The sequence below is a fragment of the Phoenix dactylifera genome, chromosome 10 (assembly GCF_051530095.1).
Source record: "Phoenix dactylifera cultivar Ajwa chromosome 10, Ajwa_hap1_PhDact_Kaust_v1.1, whole genome shotgun sequence".
Classification (NCBI taxonomy): domain Eukaryota; kingdom Viridiplantae; phylum Streptophyta; class Magnoliopsida; order Arecales; family Arecaceae; genus Phoenix; species Phoenix dactylifera.
The window spans coordinates 25,389,906-25,408,381 of record NC_143199.1 but is presented as its reverse complement, the minus strand read 5'-3'; the positions used below and the strand labels follow the sequence as shown (position 1 = coordinate 25,408,381).

The window sequence follows — 18,476 nt, the reverse complement described above, 5'->3', positions numbered from 1 at the left end:
GAAGATGGAAGTTGCAGTGATGATAGAGCTTAGAAAGAAGAAAACCAAAGATCGACGATCCTCGTAGATGACGGTACTATGGAAGAGGAGCAAAATATCTTGCACTGGATGGTAAAGGAGCCGGAGGCGGCAAATAAAATTGGAGATACAGAAAAAGGGATCGAGCGACGGTGAGGAAGGATGGCTAAAGATCTGAAGCTGAGAAAAAAAGTAGTGGAGAGGAGCTGCGGATCTATTAGAAAATAAAAAATCTTCGGATATTAATCTACCAGAAATAGAGAATAAGCATATCTACTAATGAGATCTTTGAATGTTGATTCACTAGATTGTAACAACTCAGAACCTCGCCCAAAATAGCTAGCCGGAAGGTATTATTTGGGTTCCTTGATCCTGTATAAGTACCCAAGATCTACCCAGCGAATAACCGATGTGGGACTAAACACACGCCCGCACGGGTCCTCACATACTCCCCCCGTTCAAGCCCTGACGTCCTCGTCAGGCTAAGGGTTCATATCTATTCAAATCTAATCACAAACACCACGATTGGCCCGTGGTCAGCCCCAATAGATCCGTGCTGCAGTGTCCCCTAGTCCACATAGGTTATGGGCCGGGTCCGCTCTGATACCATTTGTAACAACCCAGAACCTCGCCCAAAATAGCTAGCCGGAAGGTATTATTTGGGTTCCTTGATCCTGTATAAGTACCCAAGATCTACCCAGCGAATAACCGATGTGGGACTAAACACACGCCCGCACGGGTCCTCACATAGATTATAAAGGCTCTACTGAAAAACAGAGAATCAATGGATCCACTGAGAAATAGAGGATCCTCGGGTGTTGATTCACTTGGGAACAGAGATCAATAGATCGGTAATAGGAGTCTTCAAAGCTTTTAGACATGGCAACGACGGCCACAACAAAGACAGAAAAGATGGTAGTGGCAGATTAGGTGATCGGTAGCTCTCATATCATGTTAAAATATTTGCTAAAAAAAAGAAAAACAAGAGATAAAGTGAGAGAGAAAAGAAATTTTATTGCTATGTTCAAGTACAGTCGATACACCTCAGGGGTTACATATACTCGTGTACAGACTCTATACAAAAATATATATATATAGGCTGATATAGGGTCATGCTAATAAAGAAAAATAATACTCGTTGATACAAGTTGTTATGCGATCCCTAAAATCACTCTAACAAGATCATTCTAAGAAATAAGACTAATACTGACTGATACAAAATTACACTAACAAAAAAAAAATTATGAATTAATACAAATTGTTACGTGATCCTTAAAATTATGCTAACAATATTAAAATGTCAGTAAGCATCCTCTCTTTGGAATGAATTCATTAGTTAGAACAACATTCAGTTACCTACTGACTCTTTTGATCATCTTCTCCGGTTTCATTCTACTTGGAACCTAAATGAGAGCATCAATCTACCATTTTATACATTGGTTGGTTCATCAGGTCAAACAGAAAAATAAAGGATAGGAGCTTTAGCACTGCTAGTATACTATGAAGAAAAGCTCATTTCCTTGCCAAAGAATTCATGGCAGCTCATTAGAAGGAAGACTTCATCCTTTTGACCCCCTTTCAAACACTAATTTGGTAACTTGGAACCCCCAAGCCCTTGGAGTAGTGAAGCTAAATTTTGATGGATTTGTGAAGAATTTGGGGTGTGGGCTCTTTACTTCGAGATCACAAAGGCCCATTAATTGATGCAACCAACTGAAGAACTTATAGCATCTTGGGAGGGACTTTGCACTGTAGTATATGTGTACAAAGCAACATAGACTTGGATGGAGGGTGATTCACTGATTCCTTGACTGTAGGGCAGTGGACTAGTAAAAAACAGCTTAAACAATCCCAATCATCTACCTCTTCTCCGGGACATTTGGCAATTCAAAAGTGCACTCAACTTCTCACCTCTTTTAGAGAAGGAAACCAGTCTACTAATTGGATGGTGAACAGAGGAGTGGAGAGTGACATGGACTGCCTGGTTCTGGTTGCAGATACTTATGGATTTTGATTGTGTTTCATTGTGCTGGGTCCTTTGGTTATTTCTGTTCAAGGCTTGCTAACCTGCAAATGTACTAGAAAAAAAAAAACAAATAAAGAAAGAAAGAATATCTTCCCTTTTGTGCAACAGAGGAATTTAGGACTGGCCAATTGCATTTTCCAACAGTTAGGATTTTTTCTTAAGGGTCTGTTTGGATAATTGTACAGAGCTAAAAATTCTATAAAAATTGGCCCGTTGGCCCATCTAGGTAGCATCTTTTACAAGCCCGTCCAAAACCAGCTCAGATCTTAATCTTTAGGCTGCAGGAATAAAAAAAGATCTATAAAAGTCTTTTTTTTTTAATTTCTATGGTATGTGGGTTAGGTGGTGTTTGATTGATACAAGCTCATACTTAAATAGACAATTCAATGTACAATTGCTATCAGATTTGCTGGAGTATCCAAACATGCCTTTATTTAATGCCTATGAAAATCTTTTTCCTTTTTGTCATTCTCATGGCTCCCACCCAACCTTTTTTTTTACCTGGAATCATTGAGGGGTTGGGATTGGATGATTTTCAGGGCCAAAATGATAATATCGCCATCAAATGTTCACCAAAGAACTTGGGTTTTGCAGCTTCTCCAAGTACACATTTTGGTGCATGCAAAAGGAAAATTTTTCTCTCTTTCCACCTACTAATTGTAGACCCCATATATTTTGGATTTCTGAATCTTGTCCCTAGCTCCATTATTTGCCAACAACATGCATGTGACTTCAATCGAGAAGTAACTATTTAGCATAAGGACATACTCATCCTTTTGTTTTGTCTGCTCAATGATGCCAAACTGCTGTTGATGATTGTTCCATGTTATCATGACAAAGTGTAACTAAGCAAACTTCCAAAACCATATGGACACAAGCAATACAAAGCCATGCAGGTATGAGAACCATAAATTTAAGCTACCAATCCAAAAGACTATGCAAAAGAACTAACGATCAACTCTCCTGAACGGTAAGAAAATATAAAATATATAAATAAATTTATTTCATCCGATCAACTTAAACTTTTATGATAAGTAGTGATTTTAATTTGGTATCATAGCAAAAGTTCTTCGAACCGTCTCCGCACTCTTTAACCTTATTATTAAAACTTTCACATGTTGGGCTCATCCATTAAAAGAAAGTCCAGCCTACATGTGAAGAAGAGTGTAAAAATAAAATAAAATATATAAATAATTTTACTTCATTCTGCCAGCTTAAGCTTTTGGGTCTGATCTAAATCCGCAATTTGATTGTTTGAATTCGTTTGATAGATGTGTGATAGTTGAGAACTGGATGTAGCTGGCAAAAGATCTCTCTCAAGACATAATTAACTGCAGATGTCACCCATAGATCAGCATGCAGCAGTAGACAATTCTGATCTGTATCAGTCCTCATATCTTCCCATCTGCTCATCCAGATATTTAGGGGAAAGGAATATATGGTATTTGCAAGTGGTGTGACAAATAACAGCACATCCTATGAGATAGTCCTTCTTGAAAGAAACCAAAATGGTTTTGTAGTCTGCATCAAATGAAAACGCAAGGCCAAAAATACTATTTTTTCCCCTAGGCACTCCTGTCTAATAAGATATGATGGAGACAAGAAATGACATAAAATAGGTCAGGATAAAAGCTTAGTGCAGTTATTAGGTGATTTCTAAAAGGAAGAAGTGAGGATAAGGCTTTGCTTCTGCTACAAGCCAAATTTCTTGCTAGAATGTGAAAATCTCCAAGCTAGGACCCGCTAAGAAAGTCACAAAAACCATTGAGGAAGCTCCACATCCCTTTCCCTTGCCAATAATAATGTACATAGAATAATATAAACTACAAAGGGCCGACCTGATAAAAAGTTTTATATGTTCTAGGAAATGATTAGAAATGGTGAAACAGCTAGCAAGAAAGATTAAGATGAATAAGTAAAAGCATCCTAGGATGTATCAGCTCTTGGAAACAAGAAGGTTATAAATATAACAGACCGTTGGCAAAGAATTATTGAATCCTGCAGCTGCTAAATCTCAAGCAGGAAGAGTTTGTGAGATGTTCATATTGCAATTGGGTATCTGCATCATACCTTTCACCCTCATAATTCCACCATGCCGGCAATTAGTTGTTCTGATTGCTAAGCTTCAGCAGCTTTACACAACTATAACCAGCATCCTATCAACACCTGCACCCATCTGGAGACGATTGGTGAGGCTTGACTCTATGGTTTTGATGCCATGACATTAAGGTGGCCATCATAAATATTACAGGTACATATCTCAGCTGCATGCATGCATAGAGGGTAAATGTTCAGAAAGCTTGTTTTAATCTCTGCTTGTGTAATGAAGGACAACTTGTGGTCATGCCTTCTGGTTTTGAATCTCTGCTTCAGTGAGTGGTTTTGAATTCGACAAGCAAAATTCTTGCGAGATGTAACGCACCTACCAACTTGAGATTCCCTGCGATTCTCCAGCGACAACCGATTATCCCAAGTATCAGTGCTGATGAAACTTTCGTGGAGCAAAACATGTGATATCCACTGAAGGAAAATCACACCAGGCCATACTCATCCTTGAAGGGGATTGTTGCTGGGTCCTGCGAAATTGGGCATTCATGGAATCTGAGAGGAGGTTTTTGTGAAGTAAGTCCATCTTTGTTTTATAAGTGGAACATATGTCTGTATTTCTTGAAGAAAGGAAGAAGGAGAAGTCTGCAAGAAACTTATATTTTCTCTAGACGAACATTTGAAAGGTTTGGCGATTATCCCGTGTCTCAAAATTGAAAGTTCTCGCAGCCTACTGGTACAACCAATAGAAGTGCAGTATATCATCAATCCTCCAATCTTCCCAGAATTTGACAGCCAAGCAAGAAAAGTAGACCTCATGTCATACATTTCTCTGCTCTCATCACCTCCCATATTTTCTTCATCTTTTCTGTTGTAAAATGTGGTTACCAGGTAACAAATGTGATGATTTTTGGAAGGCCAGGGAGTCCCACTCAGAAGTTTCCAATAATTAAGATGGATAAGGCTAGGAAGGCCCACTTAGACCTGCATCTACCAACCCTTCTTATGTGGGAGGCTGCTTCTGCTGTTCTTCTGCTTTGGTTGCTAATCAAGTAAATGATAGGTAAGTAATGGATAAAATTCACAGTAAAAATAGATAAAAAGCTATTGCTTAAAATTATTTGTGTAGTGTTAGAAAATTTTAAAATGGTCATGGTATAAGTAGCTAGAGGAGTTTATGTATAATCTCTCTACTTCTCAAAGTATTTGTAGAAAAGGTTAGGCATTACAATTGTCCCACCTCAAATCCATCACTCAGGTCAGCCACATAACACAGCTGCATAAATCCTAGAGTGATACCCTAGAGATCATGCAAAATCTATAAGATGAATGAAATTTCCAACAACACCAAAATAATTAAATTGATCATAAAATATAACAATGATAGTCTAACTAAATAAATCCATCACAAGCAAAGTTTACTCAATTACAAAATTCAAAAATTTATCTGGTATCAAAAAGAAAAATCAACTCTCTAACCAATAACTTAATTGCTCGAACTCCATGCCCAACTTATCCAAGACTAAGCATCCTACAACTCTGAAATAAAAAGAGAAAAGATGATGTGAGCTTTATAACCTAGTAAGAGTCTCCCACATTCACACCAATATAGAAAAAATAAATTTTAAAAAAGATTAGCTATATACCATATAATAATGATGCAGAAAAGAAATTATGAAATATAATACCGACTATTCAGTATAGCTCAAATAAATCTATATGGATATGCAAATACAAATGTCCATCATCAAAAATATATCCTATTCAAGAAAATGTATCAAATATATCATCATCCTAAAACTTTTGTTGAATAGTAGTTTTATATATCTTTTCTTCTTTTACTGTCCAGATTTTCGAACAATAATTATCTTTCTGATTGGACTATTTACGGTTATGCTTTGACCCATGACTAGCAAATCATAGTCTCACACTTCGACTTGTGGCGGCAAACCATAATATCCACACTTTGGCCTATGGTAGAAAACCAAAATATCATGATTCAATCCATAACTAGCAATCCATAATACTTATGCTTGAGCCCATAACGGAAAATTAAAGTGTTACAATTCGACATGTATATGACAATCCATAATATAGCTAGTCCAAATTCTTTTTACTCAGCAATCAAGTTATTCAATTTCTTCCATGTCAAAAAAAATATAATTTTATATTATATTTCTTACCAAATTCAAAACTACCAGCATCATATTCCAAACAATCAAAATGATATTCCAAGTAACCAAAATTATGTTTCAAGCAACCAAAATCATTGATATTTGCTATGTATATACAATAAAGAAATATATACTTATATATTCATATCAGAAATTAATCAGAAATCATGCGTCAAATATTACAAAACCAACCATCAATTCATGTTATAAAAATACATATATATCTATATAGATAATTGTGTATAGAAATTCTTATCTCTACCGGTGACAAACTCAACTAAATACTGATCCACCCTTCAATTTATGAACACGGAGACAAAGTATCATGCTGAACACCTTCTTGCCGAGATGGTTGCTTACCAATAGAATCGGATCTCAATATTAAAATAATTGTAACTGACCATGAACAATAGAAGATTATAGAAATATATGGTAGATGATTGTAACAAGATCGGGCCAACACCGCTCTTAGGGCTACATAATGTCGACCCTAAACTCCTCCTAGGGACAACCTAGATGTTTGGACCCTCCACTAGTCCATAACACATGTAGAGAGAGAAAGAGAGTGAGCAGAGGAAAGGGGCAACCTTGTTTGGATCAAGATGAAGGAAATCTCGAGATGGCGGTGGCGAACATCCGCCCAAGCATAGCCTCAGACGAAGTTCACAACGGCAACAATGGCCATGTTGGCGAGAGTGGAGAAAAGAACAAAGGAACTAATGATAGATCGGCTCAAAATAGGGATAAACTAAGGTATTCTGCCTCACCGACCGGTAGCCGAAACTCTATTACGGCAACAGAGCTCACCAGGAGCTTGACTGAAGCTTCGGAAAGAGCCTTGGACCCAAATCATGGTGGAGCAAGTGGCACCATATTAGAATGGGAAAAAGATAGGAAGAGTGGTTTGAGGTTCATTACCTTGTTTCCGATGAGGTATCGATAGTGGCTTATAGAGAACTGTCAATGGAAATCTAAGGGAACTCGACAGAATTCGCCAACGATTGATTGGGGTTTGGGTGCGAGATGATTAGAGGAAGAAAAGAGGGGGCTTTCGTAGACCAATTCCTATGGCATTGTCGGAGTCCGATGGACCCTAGAGGGGCATTTGGTATGGAATGATCATCTACAGATCAAGGATGACATGGGTGGAAATGATGAGATCACTGCATGTGGTTATACTACAGTGATCCTACATGACAGTGATCCCAAATTACCTCAATCCCTCAAATCATGATTTAACCCAGTGATCGGATTTTCGCCTTTGAGGTCGGAAATCCAAGACCACTCCAGGGCGATGATCATGGGTTGAAAGTCGACAAGAAAAATGCCTCTCGGTCCAACAGAAAAAATTGGTATGTCAATATACCGTTAATATATTATATCAATATTATATTATATTGATATCATATATTATATTAATAATATATTATTAATTATATTATTATATTATTTTTCTAATTAAAATAATTATTTATATTAAAAATAATATATTATAAGTATAAAATAAAAATAATAATTCTATAATAATAATTAATATATCTTTATAGGATTGATAATTTATAAAACTAATAAATATATATTTTATAAATTATAGTAATGATTAATGTGTAAATAAATATATTAATATTTTATTATAGCATATTTTATATGAATAATAAATATATTTTTATGGAATATATCAGGGTAATTTGGCATTATATGGTGAGTGATTTTGAATTTTCGTGGAATACCAAACAGGTTACTCATGGATACCTGAAAATTCTTAATCACTGAAACATAGCATACCAAAAGTGTTGATCTTAAATAATCAGGATTAGATTATTCCGAGATAAGGATTGCTGGTGATCTAAGATCACCTCAGTGATCCCATTTGGGCCACCAAATACCACCTAGAAGTCTATGTTTCGATGGGATCGGGAAGAAGGGCCGGTCATTCAGACCAGGCTCTTACAGCAGTAGAAGAGTGGGAGGCTTCTTTTGCTTACGCCTATGTGGGACTAAAATATATAACAACAAATTTCTGTGGACTAGAGCATTACAATTTAGCATCTCTTAGTATCGTTTAATGACTACGTCAAGTAATGTCATAAATCCATATAATAAACTAAACAAACATAGTTGGAAGTTGTCATTTTTTGAATCGTGTCAAATTGGTATTACATTTTCATAGTATAGAATGAGTAGAATCATTTGCATATGACATGCTAACTTGGGAAAATACTATTTTCTAGTTGAAGCTATCTACGATCCAACATTTCTGTTCACCACATTGGCTAATAATTACATCAATGCAATAATAACTCTATATGGTGAACAAAAAGGATATAGCTAATAACATTCACATGTTTGAACTCATTAAGATGATCAGAGATGCTCCTATTCTAAAAAATGGCCCAATAGTTCAGGATGCTCCTTTTGCTTTAGCAGAAGAGAGTCCATCCTCCAACTTTTGCTGCAAAGCTGCATAGCTCTAGCAAAGAGACCTTATCAAATACCAAGTGGTCTGCGGCATGGGCAGGCCTTTGACATGCCCGGCTAGATTTGCGAGCTCGCTTAGTCATCCTGAAGGATGACTTGACCACGGTTATCAAATGGATCCAGGGGGGCCCGGAGGGTGCGGATGATGACCACTCTTTGCTTCGTGATATCTGGGCCATGACGAGGGATGGAGTGGCCTTTCAAGCCAAGCATGTCTTCCGTGAAACTAATGGGGCTGCGGATTGGGTGGCCGCCTATGTGGCCAGCCATACGGGTAGTACCATATAGACTAAAGATGGGGAGCTGCCTCGGGCACTCCGAGATATTTTATTCTCTGATTTTATTAGGTATATTCATATTCGTCAGATATGAATCGCCCGTATATATGTATGTATGTATGTGTATATGTATGTATGTGTATGTGTATATGTATATGTATATGTACCAAGTGGTCTGGGACTAACTCGGCTACCATGGTTTGCTATTCCATTTGGAAAGAAAGAGGGACATGATTTCTCCCCTCTAAAACTACTTTTTTAGTAATTCGCATTCCGTCTCCCCTCTCATCCTCTCCCTCACCTTCGGCCATGCGCCTGCCTCCTTTGCATTTCCTTTCCCCTCCGGTTACTCAATGAGGCATCAAGGTGGTCCAAGATTTTTGGAGCATTGCAAGTGTGCAATCATTATTATTTACTTGCACATACACAAAATCTATTGTTTATCACTTTGTGTTAGCCACATTAAATGACAATTACATCATATAAGATTATAAAATCGATGAAGTGATAAGGATCATATCTAATGCAGCAAATCACACAACACAGCAAATGAAGACAAGAAGATGAATAGTACAGAGAGAGATCCGAACTGATCTCTTATAAGAAATTATACCCTACATTGCATACACCATATGGTTATGCTTGTAGACCACAACCATTCATTTTTATAGTGGTGTATCGAGATGAGCGTTTGATGAATGGAGCAAATAAGAACAAGCAGCTATGATCGGTTGTGTACTGCTAAAGGTGCATGCAATGTAGGGTACAATTTTTTGATCTCTTATTTCATCTTTTTACTCACATGGCACAACAAATCATCACCACACGTACCACGTAATTGAGGCAAGACGTGCATGTGTAGTATTTTTCTTTTTAAAGCATTACAACTGTAATACCCCCAAAAAATAAAAAAAAATAAAAAATAAAGAAGAAAGGGATAACGGGCCGGCCCGAAAAGACCGGGCCCGTCTCCCTTTTATGATCGTGCCCTAGGCACGATCGTGGAAGGAGGGCGCTTGAGGGGAGGGGGCGGCTGATAAGTGCTACATAATGCATAAATTAATATCTTATTCATAGCACTTATCATTATTTTAATTCACATAATTTGTAAATTCAACCAAAAAAATGCATTACCTTCATGATTGCATTTTAATAAATTATCCAAGGTAATTCAAGTTTGATTTGATTATTTATTAATTAAGCTTAATGCATGCAGGTCGAGTCGAGCTCAATTAGGTAAAGCCTATGGACACTGCAGCATCCCCCAGAGTCGACTCCAAGAACTCTCCTCCAAAACCCAGTGCTTCCCATTAATTCCCGTTTCTTCACAATTTCACCTACTTCTCTTCCCACACTTTTCAATCATTTATTTCTCAGATCTCAAAGTATATCATCTATTCATCTATAGTTGCACAGATCTCAGAGAATTCCTTTTCCCAGCCAAATAGAATTAATTCCCCTGTTTCAAACAGTTCAATTCCCACGTCCTTCCCAACTTCACCAAATCCAGCGTCTTCAACCAACCCATCCTCATCCTCCCCACGCTCACATCCAAAGCTCCCAACTCATCTCTCCATCCTTATCCCGAGCTTCACGGATCGGAGGATGAGTTCCCCTTCTTCCGCATCATCTTCCCAAGCCTCCCGGATTGACCCAGCCAACTGTGGGTGATCTCCTGCGTCCAACGAACAGGGCCTGTTAAGAAACAAAGCCAAATCCTTTGCATAATCCACGGGATCCCATCCTCTTCCGGTTTGATTCCATGTAATCTCCCAACGTCCAAGCTTCATCTCAGCTCCACGGACTGCGACCCCAGCCACGAACGAAGTTCTAGCTCCTAACAACCTCACGCGTCTTCTCCGCGAGTCATCCTCATCTCCTCTCAGCCGTGAGTGTCCACATCCCCTGCATCCACGATCCAGTTCCATCCACAACCACTCCTCCCAGCTTCCGATCAGATCTCCCACAAACAGAACCAAACCAACTTCATCCCATTCCGCACTCCATCTCCCCATTCTTCCGGATTTCTCTCACCCGAGGCCCCTGCATCCCAAACCGACCAATCCCAAATAGATTCACATCTCCCTGTTATCAACCGTATCCACCGATTCTAAGCTTCAACAACGTCTTCCCCTGTGCCGAATCAAGCTTTCACCATCCACTGATTCATCCATATCATCCCCTGCTTCAGCGGAACAAAACCCAAGTCTTCCCATCGCGAGCTTCATCTCAACTGCCAACCGAACCCCCTGCTTCCTCGGTTCAGCTTCTTCCCAGACTTCACGGAAACATCCCATGACCACACCAAATCCCCTGTTTCTCGTACATCCCGTTCATAATCCCATATACCCCATGGATCAGCTCTATCCTCCATCTTCACGGGATAAACTCCAACCGAACTCGCAGCCGTGTCATCATCCCCTGCCTCAAACCGAAGTTCGTTCCCAGCCGTCCGTGAATCCCAACGTCATCAGATTCCTCGAATCACTCCTAGCATTTGCAGCCAACCACATGAGATCTCCGCATCCAAAGGATACTCCCATCCGCATGAAGCCAGCTCTTCTCAACCATGGAACCATCTTCCATCATCTGCGGAGAAGATCAAGCATCCACAGCCTTATCCGGAACAGCCACAAGGGCAGAGAGGGGGAGATACGCAGCCTATAAAAGGCCAAACCGTGAAACAGAGGGGGCAATCCTTCTTCCCCCACCGAGGGGTGGCATTCCCTCTTCCCCCACCGGGGGTTGCTCCCATCATCTCTCGGAGGCCACATCCCACGGGAAGAAGAAGAATAAAAGGGGAGAGAGAACTTTTGGGTATTTCGGGAATGAATTTCCATAGAAGTTCAAGAGGGAGAGGAAGCCGGCGAAAGGAAGAGATGGAAGCCCGCTGCTGTGCTGCTGCTGCCGTCTCCAACTCCATGCAGGGCTGATCTTCTCTTTAGGGCTGGATGCAGCCCTAACACAGGGATATGGGTTTTATATTTTTAATTTCTATTCTTGGAGTTGTATAAACCTTATTCTGCTTCTAATGAATATTTTATTTCATCTCATATTTAATTTCTGTGATTTTAAGTATGAAGTTTATACAACTGCTCTTCATGATCATTGAAGTAAAAATAAGATAGTTCATGCTTAAGGAAGATGCGATGTGCTACCACCTTAGATTAGGGTAGACATTTCATGCTAAACTAAAGATGGATTATGCCTAAATTACTTCTGTGAGATTTTATTCGAATGCTTATTAGGCTTGTAGCCAATTTGCATATTAATCTAAGAATAAATTAAAATATAAATAACCCTTGTTTCGATGTTAGTGGTGAATTCCTTGCCCTAGGTTCTCCCAAACTGATATCTTTTTAATTGCATTTTCTTTTATTGAATTGTTTAGTTTAATAGTCTTCACAAATTCATCATTTTAAATATTTTTATTTTAAGAAAAACAACTATACCCCAATCCCTGTGGATCGATACCCGTAATCACTATCCTACTAGATACGTGCTATTGCGTGGTCTTTAAAGTTGACTATCAATTTTTGGCGCCGTTGCCGGGAATTGTTAGCATAGTTGTTTTTCTTTTCATAAAAAAAAAACTTTCAAAAAAATATATATATCTAAAATAAAATAAAAATATTTTCTATTTTTTTGTTACTTTCCTTATCTCCTTCTTCTCTCCTACTAATTTTTGATTTTGGTATTATTTAATCAGGAATCGAAGAAGACATCTGGGACGATCAAAAAGGAAATTGCTGGAAAAGGAATGCCTGTAGAGGTTTGCCTTAAAAAATTAAAAAAATTGCTGAGAAAATTCCTTTTGGTAACCTCTAAACCTTTCTTATTTAAATTGATTCCCAGTTTGCTTGAAATATTGTGGTGATTGTTTGATTTTAATTTCAGTAAAAGTGTGAATGCATGCTTGATACACATACACCAATTAATCCGCACATAGTAAGGACAATCACCCCAACAAGATAAGAACTGGATTTCATCACCAGATTCTCGCCCAAATTAGGTGAATCAATTCTCACATAGCTATCACCTTAATTAAAATTAATTAGACGTTGGCCCCTAGGGATATTCGAGCTCAATAGGACGAAGATCACCGAAAGTTGCACCAATTTCGCTCTGTGGCTCAGTTGATGTCTAGGCAAGCTTTGTCCCAAGGGAGACAGTTCATCTGTTCGAGGCAAGTGGTTTTTAAGTGGGACCTTTGCAACGCATCGTGACCCCCCACTTACCTGGGAGCTTACCTGGTCAGCTAAGTCATTAGACCGGATTGGAGGCTTAGGTGCCCTCTTCAAATCAGTTAGGAGCTATCTAGTGATTTTAGGGCAAATACAAGGATTTGACGTGTTTTCTTTTAGTGCATGCTTGACTTGACTGATCAGAAGAGTATAACTCCGTGCCCGACAATCAATCTTCCACAAATTTTCTTCTTTGGAAAACTCGGCATGAACCCGGCATGATATAATTAAGGATGCACTGCGTCTGGCTGAAGACGTTAAACTTAGTGCTTGTTGGGAGGCAACCCAATTCTCGTTGGTTATTTTTTGCATTTTTTTTGTCGCATTTTTTTATTTTCTTAATAGGATCCCTCATATTACTGATGCAACTACGGTAAAATGCTTCTATCCTCCATATGCATCATATTTTCGTCCAAAATAAAAAAAATATATAAAACAATAAAAATAATAATATAATATTCAAAAAAAATTTCATCAAAAAAAAAAACATTGAGGACAATGTCTAATCTAAGTTGGGGGGTATAGGATTCGAATTTTTGAAGAAATTTTTCGCATTTTCACATTTTTAAGTGAATTTAAAAAAAAAGTGAATTTCAAAAAAAAAAACTAATTTCTATGCTTTAGTGCTGAAATGATAAACACACAAAGTATATAAAATCTAAAAAAGCCCAATAACTAGTCAGGAGTAAGTCAATTTGAGTTCTTTTTATTAAAAATTCTTTTAGCGAGTTGTAAGATAATTTTTACTTTGGAATTTCACAACACACATGGCCTGCACTTCTAAGGATTAGGTTCAACATTATGTTACTAAGTCTAGTAGCAACCTTGAGTCCTGATGAATCATTCATATCTAATTCACTATTATCCCGTATTTATTGTTAAAAAAAAAAGTGAATTTAGTCAGGTACATCGAAAAGGGCTACCTATCGTCAAAGGTCAGCGGGCTTGTAATGAGGAACCCGAGCATAGGTCCGTAGGGGAGTCTTGATGCCCAACACCTTACGCCATCTGGTGTGGGAGTGTTGACTGAGTGCTCGCTACACGGAGGAATCATTACAAGAGTAAAAGTGCGTAATTTATAAAACTCAAAAAAAAAATGAATGAAAGAGAAAAAGAGAAAATAATATTGACCTTGAAAAAAGACGGTAGCGTGAAAGCCGTCGCTGTAAAAATTCGAGTAAACTGGAATATTACAGATAAAGCCCATGAGGTATTAAAGTAAACATCCACAACTCTCGAAATCTTGCAAGATAGGATGATTTTGAATCAGTGATTAGGTCTTATCTGACCAATTCTTGGAAGCTACTAGCTTTAGCAGTATTCTGGAGAATCTAAAGCCTTAGCTTGTGTATGGTCCAGACATCACCGAGCACCCAAGTATAAATTAGCCTTACAACTCTCTAACGGAAACTTAATGACTTCAACTTAAGTTGCATCTTGACCTAGGATTCGGGCTGACTTAGTAATAAAACTTTGTGTGCTTTTTAAATTCTTGGCACTTATACATTTGAAGTTAGATTTTATAAAACAATAAACTTTTTAGAGACAACAGTTTGTGGGTATCTGAGCCGGAAACCCTCACGAGACAAAACTCGTCCACTAGGGCCATCTAGGGGTTTAAAGCCTTATTGCATACGGTAAATGCAATCGCGATTCCTGCGAAAGTGAATTAGTTTTTTTTTATTATTATTTATTTTATTTTGCTCGAGGACTAGCAAAATGTAGGTTGGGGGGTGTGATAAGTGCTACATAATGCATAAATTAATATCTTATTCATAGCACTTATCATTATTTTAATTCACATAATTTGTAAATTCAACCAAAAAAATGCATTACCTTCATGATTGCATTTTAATAAATTATCCAAGGTAATTCAAGTTTGATTTGATTATTTATTAATTAAGCTTAATGCATGCAGGTCGAGTCGAGCTCAATTAGGTAAAGCCTATGGACACTGCAGCATCCCCCAGAGTCGACTCCAAGAACTCTCCTCCAAAACCCAGTGCTTCCCATTAATTCCCGTTTCTTCACAATTTCACCTACTTCTCTTCCCACACTTTTCAATCATTTATTTCTCAGATCTCAAAGTATATCATCTATTCATCTATAGTTGCACAGATCTCAGAGAATTCCTTTTCCCAGCCAAATAGAATTAATTCCCCTGTTTCAAATAGTTCAATTCCCACGTCCTTCCCAACTTCACCAAATCCAGCGTCTTCAACCAACCCATCCTCATCCTCCCCACGCTCACATCCAAAGCTCCCAACTCATCTCTCCATCCTTATCCCGAGCTTCACGGATCGGAGGATGAGTTCCCCTTCTTCCGCATCATCTTCCCAAGCCTCCCGGATTGACCCAGCCAACCGTGGGTGATCTCCTGCGTCCAACGAACAGGGCCCTGTTAAGAAACAAAGCCAAATCCTTTGCATAATCCACGGGATCCCATCCTCTTCCGGTTTGATTCCATGTAATCTCCCAACGTCCAAGCTTCATCTCAGCTCCACGGACTGCGACCCCAGCCACGAACGAAGTTCTAGCTCCTAACAACCTCACGCGTCTTCTCCGCGAGTCATCCTCATCTCCTCTCAGCCGTGAGTGTCCACATCCCCTGCATCCACGATCCAGTTCCATCCACAACCACTCCTCCCAGCTTCCGATCAGATCTCCCACAAACAGAACCAAACCAACTTCATCCCATTCCGCACTCCATCTCCCCATTCTTCCGGATTTCTCTCACCCGAGGCCCCTGCATCCCAAACCGACCAATCCCAAATAGATTCACATCTCCCTGTTATCAACCGTATCCACCGATTCTAAGCTTCAACAACGTCTTCACCTGTGTCGAATCAAGCTTTCACCATCCACTGATTCATCCACATCATCCCCTGCTTCAGCGGAACAAAACCCAAGTCTTCCCATCGCGAGCTTCATCTCAACTGCCAACCGAACCCCCTGCTTCCTCGGTTCAGCTTCTTCCCAGACTTCACGGAAACATCCCATGACCACACCAAATCCCCTGTTTCTCGTACATCCCGTTCATAATCCCATATACCCCATGGATCAGCTCTATCCTCCATCTTCACGGGATAAACTCCAACCGAACTCGCAGCCGTGTCATCATCCCCTGCCTCAAACCGAAGTTCGTTCCCAGCCGTCCGTGAATCCCAACGTCATCAGATTCCTCGAATCACTCCCAGCATTTGCAGCCAACCGCATGAGATCTCCGCATCCAAAGGATACTCCCATCCGCATGAAGCCAGCTCTTCTCAACCATGGAACCATCTTCCATCATCTGCGGAGAAGATCAAGCATCCACAGCCTTATCCGGAACAGCCACAAGGGGAGAGAGGGGGAGATACGCAGCCTATAAAAGGCCAAACCGTGAAACAGAGGGGGCAATCCTTCTTCCCCCACCGGGGGGTGGCATTCCCTCTTCCCCCACTGGGGGTTGCTCCCATCATCTCTCGGAGGCCACATCCCACGGGAAGAAGAAGAATAAAAGGGGAGAGAGAACTTTTGGGTATTTCGGGAATGAATTTCCATAGAAGTTCAAGAGGGAGAGGAAGCCGGCGAAAGGAAGAGATGGAAGCCCGCTGCTGTGCTGCTGCTGCCGTCTCCAACTCCATGCAGGGCTGATCTTCTCTTTAGGGCTGGATGCAGCCCTAACACAGGGATATGGGTTTTATATTTTTAATTTGGAGTTGTATAAACCTTATTCTGCTTCTAATGAATATTTTATTTCATCTCATATTTAATTTCTGTGATTTTAAGTATGAAGTTTATACAACTGCTCTTCATGATCATTGAAGTAAAAATAAGATAGTTCATGCTTAAGGAAGATGCGATGTGCTACCACCTTAGATTAGGGTAGACATTTCATGCTAAACTAAAGATGGATTATGCCTAAATTACTTCTGTGAGATTTTATTCGAATGCTTATTAGGCTTGTAGCCAATTTGCATGTTAATCTAAGAATAAATTAAAATATAAATAACCCTTGTTTCGATGTTAGTGGTGAATTCTTTGTCCTAGGTTCTCCCAAACTGATATCTTTTTAATTGCATTTTCTTTTATTGAATTGTTTAGTTTAATAGTCTTCACAAATTCATCATTTTAAATATTTTTATTTTAAGAAAAACAACTATACCCCAATTCCTGTGGATCGATACCCGTAATCACTATCCTACTAGATACGTACTATTGCGTGGTCTTTAAAGTTGGCTATCAGCGGCGGCGTTGGAGAGGCCGATCGCCGGAGGGGTTTGAGCGCCGGAGCCGAGAACCGGCCGGCCGTGGAGGAAGCCGGAAAGCTTTTCCTCCCTTCAAGGAGATCCCCACAAATCGGTGAAGCCTTGGACCCGTGCATGAAAAATCCGAGTTTCCTCTCCGATTTCGTCGCCGGAAAGGCCGTCGGAGCACGCCCATCGGACTAAGGTAAGCCCCTTGCGCTTCATTGCTTGGTTTTTGGGTCGTGTGGGTGGGATTTTGGCCGGCGGATCGTCGGGGAAGAGTCCGAAACAGGGTACCCCTGTTTCGGCTCCTCTCCTCCGGATCCTGCCGCCGCTGGCCGTCGGGTTGGTCGGGATCCATGGCGGTGGGGCTGGTCGGGTTCGTGTGAAGGCCGAAGAGGGTTTGCTAGGCTGTGTATGTGATGAGGAAGGGTGGATCCGAGGTCTTCTTCCTCGGGATCCCATCCCCTCTTCCTCTTCCCCTCGTCGGTTGGCCACCGGCGGCGACGACGGCGGCTGGGTGCCGTCGGGTGGGGGGGCCGAGCCACCATGAGGAGGGCCTCTGACTGATGAAGGGAGAAGAGGGGAGGACTTCGGCTGACAATGGAGGAAGGGGGAGGAGGCAGTGTTGGTTTGGGGGAAGAAGAAGAAACAGGAGAAGAAAATTCTTCTCTCCCTCTCTTGGTCGGCCACCATCGCCGGTGACAGCAACAGTGGCGGCCGGCGACGGTCCGACCAGTGGTGGCCGAGGGTTGGGCAGGTGGCGGCTGCTGCCCTTGGACCAAAGAAAATGGAACGGGGGGGATGTATTCCCAACCATGAAGAGAGAGGAATCATCCATTCTTTTGGTCTCTTCAATGGGACCGATCATCGTCGCGGCGTGGCTGCAGCCACGGCTGGCGACGACGTAGGCTGGTGGTACGGAGTGGGAGTCGGGCCACCCCGACTGCCCTAGATCTGGAGGGATTGAGATGTTTGGGGAC

The 18,476-nt window shown here is 40.3% G+C and overlaps 1 long non-coding RNA gene across 1 annotated transcript; it reads left to right on the top strand.

Moving 5' to 3' along the window:
• The first annotated feature begins 3,828 nt into the window (after positions 1-3,828).
• On the top strand, positions 3,829-6,783 carry LOC120104447 (uncharacterized). Its single transcript, XR_005506872.3, has 2 exons — positions 3,829-4,295; positions 4,374-6,783. It is a non-coding gene; the product is annotated as an uncharacterized LOC120104447 (long non-coding RNA).
• The last annotated feature ends 11,693 nt before the right edge of the window (positions 6,784-18,476 follow it).